The sequence below is a fragment of the Salmo trutta genome, chromosome 31 (assembly GCF_901001165.1).
Source record: "Salmo trutta chromosome 31, fSalTru1.1, whole genome shotgun sequence".
NCBI classification, from domain to species: Eukaryota; Metazoa; Chordata; class Actinopteri; order Salmoniformes; family Salmonidae; genus Salmo; species Salmo trutta.
In genome coordinates this window covers 63677-82284 of record NC_042987.1, presented here as the reverse complement: position 1 = coordinate 82284, position 18608 = coordinate 63677, and the positions used below count along the sequence as shown (strand labels likewise).

The 18608-nt window shown below is 42.5% G+C and overlaps 1 pseudogene; it reads left to right on the top strand.

The window, feature by feature from the left end:
- Positions 1-1958: 1958 nt before the first annotated feature.
- On the top strand, positions 1959-17329 carry LOC115169147 (excitatory amino acid transporter 1-like; annotated as a pseudogene).
- Positions 17330-18608: the final 1279 nt, after the last annotated feature.

Sequence of the window (18608 nt, the reverse complement as noted above, 5' to 3'; positions counted from 1 at the left end):
TGAGTCAATTGGAGGAGTACCTGTGGATATATTTCAAGGCCTACCTTCAAACACAGTGCCTCTTTGCTTGACATCATGGGAAAATCAAAAGAAATTAGCCAAGACCTCAGAAAAAATTGTAAACCTCCACAAGTCTGGTTCATCCTTGGGAGCAATTTCCAAACACCTGAAGGTACCACATTCATCTGTACAAACAATCGTACGCAAGTATAAACCCCATGGGACCATGCAGCCGTCATACCGCTCAGGAAGGAGATGCGTTCTGTCTCTGAGAGATGAACGTTCTTTGGTGTGAAAAGTGCAAATCAATTCCAGAACAACAACAAAGGACCTTGTGAAGATGCTGGAGGAAACAGGTACAAAAGTATCTATATCCACAGTAAAACGAGTCCTATATCGACATAACCTGAAAGGCCGCTCAGCAAGGAAGAAGCCACTGCTCCAAATCCGCCATTAAAAAAGCCAGACTACGGTTTGCAACTGCACATGGGGACAAAGATCATACTTTTTGGAGAAATGTCCTCTGGTCTGATGAAACAAAAATAGAACTGTTTGCCCATAATGACCGTCGTTATGTTTGGAGGGAAAAGGGGGATGCTTGCAAGCCGAAGAACACCATCCCAACCGTGAAGCACGGGGGTGGCAGCATCATGTTGTGGGGGTGCTTTGCTGCAGGAGGGACTGGTGCACTTCACAAAATAGATGGCATCATGAGTGAGGAAAATTATGTGGATATATTGAAGCAACATCTCAAGACATCAGTCAGGAAGTTATAGCTTGGTCGCAAATGGGTCTTCCAAATGGACAATGAACCCAAGCATACTTCCAAAGTTGTGGAAAAATGGCTTAAGGACAACAAAGTCAAGATATTGGAGTGGCCATCACAAAGTCCTGACCTCAATCCTATAGAAAATTTGTGGGCAGAACTGAAAAAGTGTGTGCGAGCAAGGAGGCCTACAAACCTGACTCAGTTACACCAGCTCTGTCAGGAGGAATGGGCCAAAATTCACCGAACTTATTGTGGAAAGCTTAAGGCTACCCAAAACGTTTGACCCAAGTTCAACAATTTAAATGCAATGCTACCAAATACTAATTGAGTGTATGTAATCTTCTGAATGTGATGAAAGAAATTAAAGCTGAAATAAATCATTCTCTACTTTTATTCTGCCATTTCACATTCTTAAAATAAAGTGGTGATCATAACTGACCTAAAACAGGGAATTTTTACTTGGATTAAATGTCAAGAATTTTTCAACTGAGTTTAAATATATTTGGCTAAGGTGTATGTAAACTTCTGACTTCAACTGTAGCTATGGGAATGTATAGTCTGCGAGCATGCCTTGGAAACAGTACATGTCCTATACATTTAGATGGTATTTTGTAATTAACTTTAAAATAAGTCATATCATTGGATGACAGGTGGATATTCAGTAGTTTTGTGTTGAGTGCCTTTTCCTAATCTGAAGGAGACATGGTTGGCCTACGCCCAGAGCCCCAGACAGAACCGCACGTCGTGTAAAGATTATTCAGATGGTAATCTAAAGCGCTGGCAAATAAACAGGGAAGGACATCTGGAATATTTACATTTAAAAAAGGTGAGCAAATATTTTCTTACCATGTTAATGTTTGGATAAACATGAGTGACAGTTTTGGTCAAATTTGACAAAAGGTTTCTAACAATTGAAAATTTGATTATTGTTTAATTTAACAACGAAAGTTGGTTATGTTTTTGTTACATTCTATAGCTTATTCTATGGTATTAAAATGATCCTTATGGTCAGGTAGAAATAATAAACCATATCCTGTGTCTTGACCTTGATGCCTCCCAGCTGTAATGGCTCTTCTCTGGCTGCTGAGGACATAGAGAAGAGGGATGCCCAGCCCAGAACGGGGCACAGAGACCCAGGCAGGGGCAGAGCCACGGGACTCGGAGCTCTGACCATGCTATCAGCCACCTCATGAAGAATGCCTTTGTGGTCCTCACTGTGGCTGCAGCCATAATAGGGAAGTGAAATTAAATCTTCAAAATACAGAGCTCACATTTCTCTTTATTGTATAATATATACAATTCAATTATAAATGTTTCTATATTATATTGTACTGTATATTGTATTCAGAGAATTCAGGAAATAAACTGAAATTCCAATTCAGTAATTGAAAAAATTACATAAATTTGCAATGATTTCTCAATAAACTGAAAAGGAGAATCTATTTATATCAAAATGTTTTTTTGTTTTCGTTTTTTAAAATTCAAATCACTTCCTGAATTGAGTGACTTCAATTTGTTTATTGTTAGTTTATTTCTCTCTAGGGGTTGGTCTGGGTTTCGCTCTGCGCTCCCGGGACATGACGGCCAGAGAGAATAAATATTTATCTTTCCCTGGAGATGCTGGTGCTTCCTCTCATCGTCTCCAGCCTTGTCACAGGTAAAGGAAGTGCACATGCCCACGCATGCATGCATGGAATTACACACGTACGCATGCACGCAATCACATACTATTATTAGACTACTATTTCAGCCATTCCTTGGTTTCTATCTTCAAGGGATTAGTTCTCTGGACAATAAAGCATCAGGGAGGATGGGTGTTCAGGCTATCATCTACTACACCATCATCGCTGTGTTCACTAGCATCATCCTGGTGATAATACTCCAGCCAGGGAAAGGCACCAGGGCTGCAACAGCACCCTCTGGTGGCACCATTAAGACGGTGCAGACTCTAGACTCCTTCATGGATCTGGTCAGTTAAAGAACTGTTTGGATTTTTTAAACATGTTTTCACAGATTTGTGAGTGACATGAGCCTGCCTACCTTTTAATATTCCTATTTTTAAAGGTGATTCATCATTCATAGGGCGATCAATGTTTCCCTGGTCAGCTAATGTTGTTAGGGAAAAACTCCTGACTGTCACAAGTATCTTCGTCTTCTGACGATATAACGAAATCATCGTCGGAAAAGGATGACCAATACGCAGCAGAGTCGATATATTCCATTTTGAACATTTAATTAAATCAACACGAATACAAAAACAATAAACAAGAAAACGAACGATAAACTGACAGTCTGCAAAGCATAGGCTCAACACAGAACAATTACCCACGAATCACAAACAAACACACCCCAATATATGGGACTCTCAATCAAAGGCAGATAGACAACACCTGCCTTCAACTGAGAGTCCCAACCCCAATCAACACATAGAAACACACTCACCAGACTACACATAGAAATACATAAACATAGACTATAAACCAAAACCCCGGAAATACTACATCAAACACCCTTTAAACAAACACACCACCCTGAACCACATAAAACAAATACCCTCTGCCACGCCCTGACCAAACTACAAAACAATTAACCTTATATACTGGCCAGGACGTGACACTGACAAAATAATTTATAATGTTGTAGTAAATCTAAAAGTAAGTAGAGGGTTAAGCATCTATTTTCCACATGTATGTATGTATGTATTTTGTTGAGTGCTTATTGTCAGTGTTGCTCACCAAATGGTTGTTTTTGTTCTAGAAACATGTTCCCTTCTAATCTGGTGGAAGCCTGTTTCAAACAGGTGAGGTCAAGCCTTTTCTTTTCCTGTATCTCAAAAGGCCCACCAAGATTAGGATTATTTGATGATTTACATATCTCTTTTCATAGGAAAATCAACGAGTAACATTAACATAAATCTCTATCAATATCCATCTAGCATAAAACCCTTTACTCCAAGAGAATCTCCAAGAAGAACATAACCACCATGGTCAATCTTGCCCAGACCAGTGGGACCATCACCTCCTCCATCCCAGACAGCCCCACAGAGGAACAGGGGATGGACATGATGCCTATAGCAGGCTCATCCAGCGAAATGAATGCCCTGGGTCTGGTGGTCTTCTCTACAGCCTTTGGTCTGGTCCTGGGAAGGATGAAGACACGGGGACTGTCACGGTTGTCATCGGTGAAGGAGGACCAAAACGCAGCAGGTATGTGCAGGCTCATCTTGACTTTTATTAACTATCAAAATGAACACCCAAAATAACAAACAGAATTACGATCGACAAAAAACAGTCTGGTAAGGCACAAGGCTAAACACAGAACAATCTCCCACCAAATACAAGACAAACACACCCAACTAATATAGGACTTCCAATCAAAGGCAACACCAAACAGCTGCCTTCAATTGGAAGTCCAACCCCAATTAACTCAACATAGAACCACACACACTAGACTAAACATAGAAATACATGAAAACCAAACAGTGCCCAAAAACCCCGGAATACTTATTCAAACACCCTTTTAACCAACACACCACCCTGAACCACATAAAACAAATACCCTCTGCCACGTCCTGACCAAACTACAATACTAATTAACCCTTATGCTGGCCAGGACGTGACAGGGACAGCCACTGAAGGACTTCTTTGACTGCCTGAATAAAGCCATCATGCGCCTGGTCAGCATCATCATCTGGTAAGGGATTATAATGTATATTAGTATGTATAGTTTGTTTTAAACATTGTTTATAGATAAACATTGTATACCTTTTTTCCTGAAGACCCAGGGCTACAAGAACAGGCCAATGTTTTTTTTTTAATATATATATTTATTTTTTTACAACTTACAGTATGTGAATGGTGGAAATCTGCTGAGCTCCCTTTGTCTCTCTTTACTAATCTTGCCCCACCCTGGTCTCCATCCCACAGGTAGGAATCTTGTTCCTAATTGCTGGAAAAATCGTTGAGATGTGTGATGTTGGGGAGATGGGGGGTCAGCTAGGCATGTACACTCTGTGATAACAGGTCTGCTGGTCCACAGCCTGATCTCCCTGCCCCTGCTCTACCTCACTGTCACACACAGGAACCCCTACCTGTTTATAGGAGGCCTGCTGCAGGCCCTACTCACTGCACTGGGCACCTCCTCCAGGTGAGGCTACTCAGGAAACACTGCACACCCTGGAGCTTTGGGTTGGACTTCAGGAAGAGGAACAACACATTATTTGCTATTATCAGTGTTATTATGTTGAATAACATAGAATAATAAACTCAGGGTCCTGATGAAGGTCTTATGATTGAAACAGAAATTCATTAATCTATCCATCCACTCATGTAATTTAGTTCCAAACCATCTGCTTCTTTCAGCCTCAGCTCTGCCACCCTACCCATCACCTTCCGCTATCTGGAGGATACAAATGGCGTAGACAAGAGGGTGACGCGCTTCATGCTCCCCGTGGGCGCCATGGACGGGACGGAGGTCTACGAGGCTGTGGCGACTATCCTCACATGGACCTCAACTTTGGCCAGGTCATTACCATTAGATTACGATACTGAATAATAATGGATTGGAGTTAAGATTGGAGTAATTTTATAGTCCCTGAAAATACATTTTTCTTGGTTACATTACAGTTATGTACTGTTGAAGCTAAAGTGAATTACATTGTGTTGGAGGGGGGACCAGGCAAGTTGAAGTCAGTAAACCTCAGGGCCCTATAGTCATATTCTGTAGTTATCTATCTTTGTCAAGTACCAGGCTTCCCTAATTGGAAAGCCTGATGAAGTGAATGGCAGGAAGTAGCTAGAAAGGGGTCCAAACCCGTTGTAAATCAGTGACGCCTCGCAACACGACAAACCAATCAAATACTTTGCTTGAGCGGAGAGTATTCAAGCAGAGAGATTCTAATGCCTTCATCGACTCGATTTTGTGTATAGAGCACACTTCTGGCAAAACAGAATTACGTTTTTCCTCCAGGTTTTCTTCCATTTTCTGCAATGCTGCAAACTAGCATATGCAACAACTCTCTGCAAAATGTGTCCTACCCGGTCGAAAAACAGTGATGAACAAAACACACAGCACCCTTTCTACAGGCATGTGGGGTGAGGGTTCTTGAAATGTTACATCCAATAATGTAGCAGACCATTCTAACCATTTCAGCTAATACAAAATTCTCCAGACCTCCAAAGGAAGCGTGATAACGTGATTTCAGGATATGAATACGCAAGACTATTTCCTGTTACCGGCATCACGGCTACAGCAGCCAGTATCAGAGCAGCAGGGATCCCTCAAGCTGGCCTGGTCACCATTGTCATGACGTTGGCCTGTGGGTAAGGTTTATGACCCCCCCCCATAAATACCTTTCTCCCTTCCCCTCTCTTACTGACCCTACTGAAGGACTGCTGTCCTGTTAAATATAGAGAGTCTGGGAACATCAAACAAATGGGGAAAGGAACCATCTTTTGATAATAAAACCAGTTGGAAATATGCTTGATAACGTAACGAGTATGTATGTCAGTTCATTGTTATCTGAGACATTATGATTGATGACAGGACGACATAAACTGTACCTGAGAAAGTATACACCCTCTAGTTATCAGAGTCACATGGAATTGTTATGCAATTGAAATGTTTGATATTGAAATTGTTTGTTAGGAGATTAAATGTAATTTAAGCTTCCAAATGAGAGAATTGGGTTTTCATAAGGAAAGTGCCCTGCTCGATCAGTGGCCAACCCTGTGAAGAGACAGGGGTTATAAACGATGAAACACCTCCTTCCCTCCTCTCCACTATATAAGCCTTTGACGAAAAGACATTCACATGTTCCAGTACGGGAGGTCTGCAGCCTCTACGTTAGAAGGACAGACACATATCAAGGACAGAACTAAGCCAACCTCGGCGTGAGCTATGGTATGAACTGGTATGAACTTTGAGCTTATTCACTACAGAAGGGATACTTCCTAGCCGTTGAGTTAGCAGCGGCCGCTGTAGACGGGGGCTAGGAAAGGACGGACGACGGATCCAGTCTAACAACCAGACGAAGATACCACCACGTATCCAATTTACCACCATTGACATTCTTCCACTACAGGAAGATCTGTTGGCCAACCCGGCCAGCATCTACGACCAATCTACCGAAGCGCAGCTCAGAGTAAATATTTATTGCATTTTCCTTTTCCAAATGGGCGGTAATTTAGAATGCATAAGATAATGTATTTACGATAGCATAGCTGCTGTTTCTTTGTTCCTAAATCTTCCCGCTCTTTCATTCAAGCCCAACCCCCTTTCCTTTGTGTAACCAACTTTCATACAGGTTCCGTTCACCAGGGGTGAATTCTGTATGACATCATTGTATTCTGTGTATTTGTAATTCTGTGTGATTAGTTTAGGTATTTAGTAAATAAATAATTAAACCCAATTTTGTATTGCCGATTCAACTTGTTAGCCAGGGTTCGTGAAGATAACCAAGAATTTACAACTTTCATTATGAGACTGAAAATAAGATAAGGGTTAATATTGACTGCTATCGATGTAAAATATTACTAAGTATTTTAAGAGTTCTTCTGTGGTGCCCCGACTTTCTAGTTAATTACATTTACATGATTAGCTTAATCAGGAAATATTAATTACAGAGAAATCATTTTATAAGTTAGCATGTCATATCACTTAATCCGGCATAGCCAAAGACACGACATATGGAGCCCCCGTGCGAGGAATCTAAAATAGGATGAAGCTTTCATTTTGATTCAGCCTAGATAAAATTGAAAAGCAGATGACATAATATACCAAGTTGATTATATACATTATGGGAATTGTAGACCGGAATTATTGGTGCGTGTGTGCTCTGGAGAATCGCCTCCGTGTTGTGCTCTGACGTAGTCAGTGGCGAGCATAAGCTATACAGTTCTGTAGGAGGACTGATAAAGCTATCTGAGAAATAGCGCGTTTGGCCAAACGCTGAGCTATTTCTGCCTCGCGCGTTTCAGACGCGTGTTGGCTAGGTCATTATTAATTTCTCGAGCGAGGACAAAGACCCAGCCGATTGAAATTGAGGAGAGATTAGCTTGACCAGTTTATAAGTATCTCTCTGTCTGTCTCTCGCGTTTCGATGCGAGGAGACCACGGTGCATTTTGTTGTTTACCGCGAGTTCCGGTTAAAACATCGTCAAATATCGCCGAAAAGGGTTTGAACATAATACGTTATAAGTAAAACCTTTCCCTTGCCAAGGGAATCCTATGTGAGCATTTTTCAGGCATCAAGTAGCATTAGCTTGCTTGAGATGCTAAGCTAACAAAAGGGAAAACAGCCATTTTGTTTGTGCCACATTGTAATTCATCCGACTTGCGGAACGAAAGTCCTGCCCTGGGTACTTCTGTTTGATTTCAGTGTGTGCCAGCAGACTCCCCTATGAGAGTCACCAGTACTTTCCGTCAAATAATTAGTCAGGTGACACTCAAGTTGTTACTCATGATATCCAGATGGATATCGATGTCTTATTCAATTGAACTAATAAGTGAAATTGCCAGATTTACATTCTCAAGTGGATCTTTTAAAAAAATATCCAAATTGATGAGGTTTCTAAATGAGACATTGTAATCTTTTTTTTCCACATTAACCTAGATGAATAAACCTCTCAGGTTAATTAAAGTTTAAATCCCAAATAGCCTATACAGGTTTGATTTATCATTAAAATTGATCAATCAGTAAAATTTGGTTTTTTGCAAAACCCATTCAGTAATCCAGTACTGACAGAAGTCCCGCCCCAGCGGGAATCCCATGTGGCTTCGGCCCAAGGAAGAAGTGTACCATAGTGGGAAGTGTTCCCAACATTTAATCTACTGTTTACACTTATGATATCCAATCAATGGAGATTGTATGGATTATCATCTCATTCAATTTAATAAGTTAAATTGTTGAACAAACCTTAATGTTCTTGCAATCAAATGAGACACTTTTAAACTTCCCATATTAACCTGGATGAAGCAACCTCAGGTTAATTCAAGTTTAATACCCAGGTAGGATTAATCATTGGCATTGATTAATTAATTCAATTTGCTTTTGCAAATTCATTCACACCCAACTTCCACATTACTGGTACAGTACTGATGGTTTGTCAACATCTATAAATAGATTAAACTTGTCTTTGCAGCTTCCAATGAATTCCAACCCAAACATTGAATAAAATAGGAACATTTTTCCTCTAAATTTTTCTAATAATGTGCAAGCTACCAAAGGAGGTGGTCACCACTCCTCCGCTAATTAGGGAACCTCCACCCATAAAAGGATTGATCTCTGACCTCAGCAGCGATACCAACCCTAATTATGCCATTAGTGAAAAATCAGCCGAAATTGCGAACGCTGTCCAAAATCAACCATCAAACACAGGCTTTGTGATGGTTCTCTCCACTTTAGCACGTATGTATCGCCATCAAAGGTTGGCATCTATCCAATACCACAGTGCACAGCTGAAGCACGTGCAAGACATGGCTAACATGAGGGCACAGGTGGAGAGAACTGAGCAACTATTGACAAAAGCAGGAAATGAAAACATTCTGCTAGTCGAGGAACTGTGTTTGAAATCGGAACAATTAAAAGTAATTGCAAATACTTATGACGATGAACGAGCACAAGCTCTTCAACAAAATCATATGCTACAGGAACAACTCGATTTAGCCAAAACTAAATACGATGATGTCCACGCCAAACTAGATAAATCTGAAGTTATCTACAAACAGGAGCGCTCAACTTGACAACATGCATGCTGTTTTGTTGAATGTTACTCAAAATAACACGGTGCTCCTCAAAGCGCTGCAGACCAAAGACGATCAGTTAATGAACACAGTGACAAAGTCGGATGATAAGTCAGCAGAACTTATTGAAGTCGCTGACCAATTGAATGATGAGAGGACTCAGGTGATGAGGATGGAAATATTGATTTCTAAGCAAGCAAAGGAAATCTCATCACTGAATCTCTCGCTCCGTACTCGAGACCTCTATCTGCAAACCATGACAGATAAGTTTGAGACCGAAAGGAGCAGGTGTGACACTCACGTGTCCAAAATTGGTACTCTAAGTGCTCAAGTGGACTCTGCAATGCAGCAGAAGACCACCCTTAGGTACCATCTGGAGGAAATCCAGAATGGTCACGCTCTACAGCATGACTACCCATCCAAGCAACCGGAGTCCGGTACTCAAAGGAGTGAAGACGATAGGTATCAGACATTGCATCCATCATGTGTCCCTCAGTCTTCTCCTCTTGGCCATTCGGCACTGAGTAATATGGAGCCTCTTGGCCAACAAAGCCAAAGCTTGGCCTTTCGGCCCCAATTTCTCCACAGGATGAAGCCAATCCTCTCCGCCCGCTTGGCGCGGAATACCTTGACAAACTCGTCAAGAATTTCCCCACCTTTGACCCCGTTCCAGGTCAGCCAAACGATACTGAGACGTTCCTAGCTGACATAGAGGACGCGTTGGGTGGCTACCCGAACGCTACGGGTTCTGACAGGGTTTACCTGTTGAAGCGAACGTCGAATAGACACGTGACGAGGTTCATTCGCCTACAACAGCAACACGTGCTAAATGACTACGCTAAACTTGCCACAGCTTTGAAATTAGAATTCAGTGGTTCTGCGACTCGCAAACACGATAGCTCACTGGCTAACACGGTCAAACAAGCTCGGAACGAACACCCACAAGCTTTCAATCATAGGCTTCGTTCAGCTTACTTTGGCCTACTCACGGAAACAGGAATGGAAGAGCTGTTACCATTCAAACAAATGTTTCTGTCGAACATATATCCCACCTTCATTACCTACTTGGGCCCTGCAGCCCACGTTGGCTTGCCTATCTTACAACTCAGAGAGCTTGCAAGCACAGCTTTTGAGGCATCAAAAGCTCGCAACGCTAAGAGCCCTGGCCACTCGGTTTTGAAGTTTGACCAGGAGCACTCACTCCAGTTAGAGGGTGCATTATCAGGTATTGGAGCGTCGAGAGCTCACGCACAACAACAGTTTCTACCACGAAACCATGATTCCAATAACCGCCGCGGTCGAAATAACTGTAAAGTACGTCGCCTTCAAAACGACTACCGCTACAATCGACCCGTTCGCTACGTTCCTGCACCCAACCCACACAAAGTGTCAGAACACAAGGGTAACAAAGGGTTGAAGGACGATCAAAACGTAGACCAATGTTCTCCAGAAGTTCCACTACGTGAAGAACTAAAGCTAGAACAATTTGAGAAAAGGGTAAAAGATAAGTCACAAGGACTAGACGGGGAATTACTGGACACCAGGTCCGCAGGAATTAACACCCATAGCATGGACGTTAAAGTTCAAATTTCTCCCGCTCTCATTCAAGACCCTATCCAGGGCCCGCTTGATCAAGAAACAAGCCCCCGGGCTTTGTCTGTAGACTCTGATACAAAAGTTGCGAAGATAAAGGTCAAACGCTTCGTTAAAGCCAAGCCCACTCAAAATCGGAATAGGTCAATCTGCTTCCACCTTGAACAGAAATGGCACATCACGTCGTTGCGAACGACCACTCCACTTTGTGGGGAATATGTCCACTAACCACGAATCTAAATGGCCATACCTGGAAACAGTCCTGGAGGACTGCTTAACTTGTCATGCGCTAATTGATTCGGGTGCGACAATATCACTCATCTCTCAAACATTGTTTGATGATCTCAAAAGGGCTTTGAAGCCAACTAAACGTTGGTTAAAAGTGGAACGATGCGACACTAAACTTCGAGGGGTCACTCAGACTACCTCGCCTCTCACATTGAGAGTCATGCTGAAACTACCCTTCCAGGACGTATCGCTCGTTCACCCTGTGTATGTTACCAGCCTCGAAACTGTAACCCTGCTACTTGGAGCAGACTTGATGGATCGGTTACTCTCATTGATGGATTGGAAAACCAACCAGGTATGGTCACAGGCCACAGTGCCTTCTCCACTGACCACACTGTCTTCCCCTAACGCTAGCTGCAATGCAGTCATTCACGAGGGGTATCTGTCAAAAGCACCCCTTGGGAAAAAGACGTTTAGAAACCTCTTGGTGCAGAAGCCGATCCAAGGAGATATTACGATATCTCGACACATTCCATCAGCCAATCTGATTGACCATTCTTTTCATGATTTCGAGCCAGCTGTCTCTGTGAATGAGCAACTTCCCTCCTTCTTGCAGTCGTGCAATACGGTAGTTGAGATGAACTTCTCTGGCCCTTCGGACACTTCCGCAAGCACTGCGGCTGTCTCAGCAAGAAAAACATTGATGTGCAGAGTACACTCTGCTTCCGATGATACACCTTCTGCTTTGTTGGGGACTGTCACCCCTTACAATGACACTAATGGCGTCAGTCCAGCAACTGACCCGATGACTCCCACTGGTGAAACACTTTGCGATATCACAGACCGATATCCTCGTCTCAGTTTGCAGGTACTGAAGAGGTTGCCACACGCGGACGCGGTGGTGACTGACAGACCTCGACAGCCACTGAGGGTGTTGAAGCACAAACACCAGGAGATTTGGTTGAAAGGTTACAGCCATTCTCATAATAACGCGGCCACTGACAACTCGTACATAGGGTCCGACCTTTTTGTTTGCGCCTCGGACACCAACACCACCCGCTGGTGGGGGGGTCCCGAGACACAAAGGGGGGGAATAGCAGCCCAGGCCCATGATGAGCCTTATCGAGGCCGGTGGGGGGATCGAGACTACGGACAACACCGTACAAGGCCGCCAGAGCATAAATCAAATCTAGTTGTAAACTCCCCTATGAGAACAGTGAGGAGCAGACAGGCCCCTAGACGGGGATTATCTTAGAACACATCTAAGATAGTACTGAGGTGTACCACACTGGTCGTAAAGGAAGTCCAATGGACTTGTCCACCTCCAAAACAAATGTCAACAATAATCATTCCTTGCCATGTGTAGGTTCAACTACAATACAACTAGTAATATGCTCCAATCATGTGTTCCGGTAGATAATATTTCAGAATAAATCGGTAGGACAACTGGACCCCTTGAATACCAGTACCAATACCACAGTCAGTCCAGCAACACTCAGTAAGAGGATTAGTAACCTCACAAGTTAAATTGCTATTGATAATAGCGACATAGGAGTCACTCAGAGTGCAACACGGGGAAGGGAATCTCCATTGCACTCTTCCAATGGTTAACACATGCCACTAATAAATAGAACCCTCCGTTCAGGAGAAAAGTTATTAGAAGTCATGAACCATGATCACACCACGTACGACTGGTCTAATACTTAGAGTACTTCCGTCGTGAGGTTAGCTCCTCCGTGGATAACATAGCTATGAAATAGACTTCATACCTACCGCCACTACAATAGTGGAAGACACAGTGACTTGTAGAAAAACTACTACAGACTCCCTTGACACCAATTCTGACTGACCTCCAGGCATTGACCTGAAAATTACCTGACTAAGTCAGACTCATTCTGAACAAGTTGTAATCTGCCAGGATACTTGGTTATCTTCCCTTGACATGCGCGATTGTGTAAGCATAAACGCACATGCACAACGGAACATCCAATTAGGATTTATGCTAGGATCAGTTAAGGGTCCAAGCAAAATATCAGCCTTAGTAAAGTTGAACATTTACTTCTAGGCCTTTGACTCTACAGCACTCACCAGTTTTCTAACCAGAAGTCCATAGGTCATCCTGTAGACTGCCCAAAACTAGTGCCTTACAGCTGTAGACTTATCATATAGTTGTCAACTTAGGATAGTACCCTAAGCGCCACCCCGCAAATTAGGAAAGCCCTAAATATGTCATTAGACAATGCCATGATAGGGTCATTTTGCCAAGACCATGGACGTAGATAGAATACAGTCCAATTAGATGATTAAGGTGGCATAACTATTTTGTTTTGTTTATGCTTTCATTAATTTTGTTTCATTTTCTTTGGCACATAGAAAGTGATAGAGCTATAAACAACTCCCCCATACAACCATCAGTTAGTGCCACAACGCCGCTCATTTGGGAGGAAATGTAATGATATATTTCATGAGTGTGTGTGCGTTGTTAACCTCTGCCTAAGTTACTGCCCAGATATTCCAGTCTGGATGACCAGACGACGGGTCCGGAACGGCGATCCCAATCCGGACATCCGCTGCCGAGTCATGGAACGGACATCTTCATTTGCAGAGACCCTACCCGGGTCGACCACCAGAGGGGGGACTGCAATAGCAACCACCAACTGGACATCTGCTGCCCAGCCTTGGAGCGGACTTCTTCATTTGCAGACACCCTACCCGGGTCGACCGCCAGATGGTGACCACAACAATGATCCACAACCATGACAACCCACGTTCATTTTTATGTTGGTTTACAACATGCAGTTTAATCGCAAGATTGAACCCAACATGGGGGGACTGTCATGACGTTGGCCTGTGGGTAAGGTTTATGACCCCCCCATGAATACCTTTCTCCCTTCCCCTCTCTTACTGACCCTACTGAAGGACTGCTGTCCTGTTAAATATAGAGAGTCTGGGAACATCAAACAAATGGGGAAAGGAACCATCTTTTGATAATAAAACCAGTTGGAAATATGCTTGATAACGTAACGAGTATGTATGTCAGTTCATTGTTATCTGAGACATTATGATTGATGACAGGACGACATAAACTGTACCTGAGAAAGTATACACCCTCTAGTTATCAGAGTCACATGGAATTGTTATGCAATTGAAATGTTTGATATTGAAATTGTTTGTTAGGAGATTAAATGTAATTTTAGCTTCCAAATGAGAGAATTGGGTTTTCTTAAGGAAAGTGCCCTGCTCAATCAGTGGCCAACCCTGTGAAGAGACAGGGGTTATAAACGATGAAACACCTCCTTCCCTCCTCTCCACTATATAAGCCTTTGACGAAAAGACATTCACATGTTCCAGTACGGGAGGTCTGCAGCCTCTACGTTAGAAGGACAGACACATATCAAGGACAGAACTAAGCCAACCTCGGCGTGAGCTATGGTATGAACTGGTATGAACTTTGAGCTTATTCACTACAGAAGGGATACTTCCTAGCCGTTGAGTTAGCAGCGGCCGCTGTTGACGGGGGCTAGGAAAGGACGGACGACGGATCCAGTCTAACAACCAGACGAAGATACCACCACGTATCCAATTTACCACCATTGACATTCTTCCACTACAGGAAGATCTGTTGGCCAACCCGGCCAGCATCTACGACCAATCTACCGAAGCGCAGCTCAGAGTAAATATTTATTGCATTTTCCTTTTCCAAATGGGCGGTAATTTAGAATGCATAAGATAATGTATTTACGATAGCATAGCTGCTGTTTCTTTGTTCCTAAATCTTCCCGCTCTTTCATTCAAGCCCAACCCCCTTTCCTTTGTGTAACCAACTTTCATACAGGTTCCGTTCACCAGGGGTGAATTCTGTATGACATCATTGTATTCTGTGTATTTGTAATTCTGTGTGATTAGTTTAGGTATTTAGTAAATAAATAATTAAACCCAATTTTGTATTCCTGATTCAACTTGTTAGCCAGGGTTCGTGAAGATAACCAAGAATTTACAACTTTCATTATGAGACTGAAAATAAGATAAGGGTTAATATTGACTGCTATCGATGTAAAATATTACTAAGTATTTTAAGAGTTTATTCGGAAGATAACAGCTCTATAAACGTTCTTCTGTGGTGCCCCGACTTTCTAGTTAATTACATTTACATGATTAGCTTAATCAGGTAATATTAATTACAGAGAAATCATTTTATAAGTTAGCATGTCATATCACTTAAAACCTGTTTGGGATAGGGGGCAGTATTGAGAATTTTGGAAAAAATATGTGCCCATTTTTAACTGCCTCCTACACCAACTCAGAAGCTAGAAGATGCATATTATTGTTCAGGTTTGGATAGAAAACACTCTGAATTTTCTAAAACTGTGAGTATAACAGAACTCCTATGGCAGGCAAAAACCTGACAAGGTTTCATGCAGGAAGTACCCTGTCTGACAAGGAGTCGTGCGTCTTGCATCTGTTTATTGAAAAGTAAGGATCTTAGCTGTAACGTGACAATTCCCAGGGCTCCGATAGGCTCTCAGAACCCGGGAAATACCTGAAGGTTGACGAGGCAGCCTCAGGCTGAAACACATTATCGCCTTTGGTAAGTGGCGGATCAGAGGACCTTTGAATGAGGCGCGTGCACGATTCGCTCCTGAGGAGAAATTTAATTCGGCTGTTTAGGCTCAATGCATATTCCCGGTCGGAATATTATCGCTTTTCTACGAGATAAATGGCATAAAAATTGGTTTTAAACAGCGGTTGACATGCTTCGAAGTACGGTAATGGAATATTTAGAATTTTTTTGTCACGCCAATGCGCCATGCGCAAGACCGTGATGTAGCATTCTGATAGTGTCTAGAACTCACGAACAAAACGTCGCTGTTTGGATATAACGATGGATTATTTGGGACCAAACCAACATTTGTTATTGAAGTAGAAGTCCTGGCAGTGTATTCTGACGAAGAACAAGCAAGGTAAGAACATTTTTCTTATAGGAAATGTGATTTTGGTGGAGGCTGACCTGGGTGGGTGTCTAAATAGCTAGCCCTGTGATGCCGGGCTATGTACTTAGATTATTGCAAAATGTGCTTCATCCGAAAAGCTATTTTAAAATCGGACATATCGAGTGCATAGAGGAGTAATGTATCTATAATTCTTAAAATAATTGTTATGCTTTTTGTGAACGTTTATCGTGAGTAATTTAGCAAACTGTTAGTAAATTCCCCGGAAGTTTGCGGGGGTTATGCTTTTTCTGAACGTCACATGCTAATGTAAAAAGCTGTTTTTTGATATAAATATGAACTTGATTGAACAGACATGCATGTATTGTATAACACAATGTCCTAGGTGTGTCATCTGATGAAGATCATAAAAGGTTAGTGCTGCATTTAGCTGTGGTTTGGGTTTATGTGACATGATATGCTAGCTTGAAAAATGGGTGTCTGATTATTTCTGGCTGGGCACTCTGCTGACATAATCTAATGTTTTGCTTTCGTTGTAAAGCCTTTTTGAAATCGGACAGTGGGGTTAGATTAACGAGATTCTTGTCTTTAAATAGCTGTAAAATAGTCATATGTTTGAGAAATTGAAGTAATAGTATTTCTAACGATTCAAAAATCGCGCCACTGGATTTCAGTGGCTGTTACGTAGGTGGGACGAGTTCGTCCCACATGCGCCAGAGAGGTTAATCCGGCATAGCCAAAGACACGACACCATGGTGATCGTACTGTACTCTGTCGGTCTGCCCACTAATGACATCACCCTCATTATAGCTTTCTACTGGTTCCTGTAGATGTCATGAAAAGTGTGTTTGTGTACATTCATGCATGTGAGTGTGCGTGTTGCTGTCTGTCTGTCTACAACATTCCATATCATTGTCCTCATAATTTCTTAACCCATATTCTCTGTCTCTCCAGAGATCATCTGAGGACCACCACTAGCGTGCTGGGTGACTCTCTGGGGGTGGGCATCGTGGAGCATCTCTCTAGATTGCAGCAGTGGACCCTTTAGTTAGAGAGGTAAACCCCTCCTGCACACAGAGAATAACACAGCCTGCCACCAGTTTAGAGAGAGCTCTTTGTGAGGCTTGCATATAAGTTTCATGTGAACCTTGTGCATAAAGCCATGTCCAGGAAATGTGATATTGTTGGATGCTCATAGACATAATGTCACCAATAGTACCCGCAAAACACCAGTCAACAGTGAAGAGGCGACTCCGGGATGCTGGCCTTCTAGGCCGAGTTCCTCAGTCCAGTGACTGTGTTCTTTTTCCCATCTTAATCTTTTCTTTTTATTGGCCAGTCTGAGATATGGCTTTTTCTTTGCAACTCTGCCTAGAAGGCCAGCATCCCGGAGTCGCCTCTTCACTGTTGATGTTGAGACTGGTGTTTTGCGGGTACTATTTAATGAAGCTGCCAGTTGAGCACTTGTGAGGCGTCTGTTTCTCAAACTAGACACTCCAATGTCCTTGTCCTCTTGCTCAGTTGTGCACCGGGGCCTCCCATTCCTCTTTCTATTCTGGTTAGAGCCAGTTTGCGTTGTTCTGTGAAGGGGGTAGTACACAGCATTGTACGAGATCTTCAGTTTCTTGTCAATTTCTCGCATCGAATAGCCTTCATTTCTCAGAGCAAGAATAGACTGACGAGTTTCAGAAGAAAGGCCTTTGTTTGTGGCCATTTTGATCCTGTAATCGAACCCACAAATGCTGATGCTTCAGATACTCAACTAGTCTAAAGAAGGCCCGTGTTATTGCTTCTTTAATCAGGACAACAGTTTTCAGCTGTGCTAAGATAATTGCAAAAGGGTTTTCTAATGATAACTTGGATTAGCTAACACAACATGCCATTGGAACACAGGAGTGATGGTTGCTGATAATGGGCCTCTGTACACCTATGTAGATATTCCATTAAAAATCAGCCGTTTCAAGCTACAATAGTCATTTATAACATTAACAATGACTATGTGTCACGTCCTGACCAGCAGATGGAGCTGTTGTAGTAGTTTGGGGGTCAGGACGTGGCAGTCTTGTGTGTGTGTTTGATTGTTCTGTGTGTCTTGTGACTCCTGATCAGGAACAGCTGGGGATCGTTGTTCCTGATTGGGAGTCATATATGTAGGAGTATGTTTGTCACTGGGGTTTGTGGGTGGTTGTTTTTGCACTGCGTTTATAGCCTGTAAAACTGTTACTGTTGTCACCTTTATTGTTTTTTCAAGTGGATGCTTTACTCTTTTTTGGTAATAAAAAACCATGAGTATTCACATACCTGCTGCGCCTTGGTCCATTTATGAA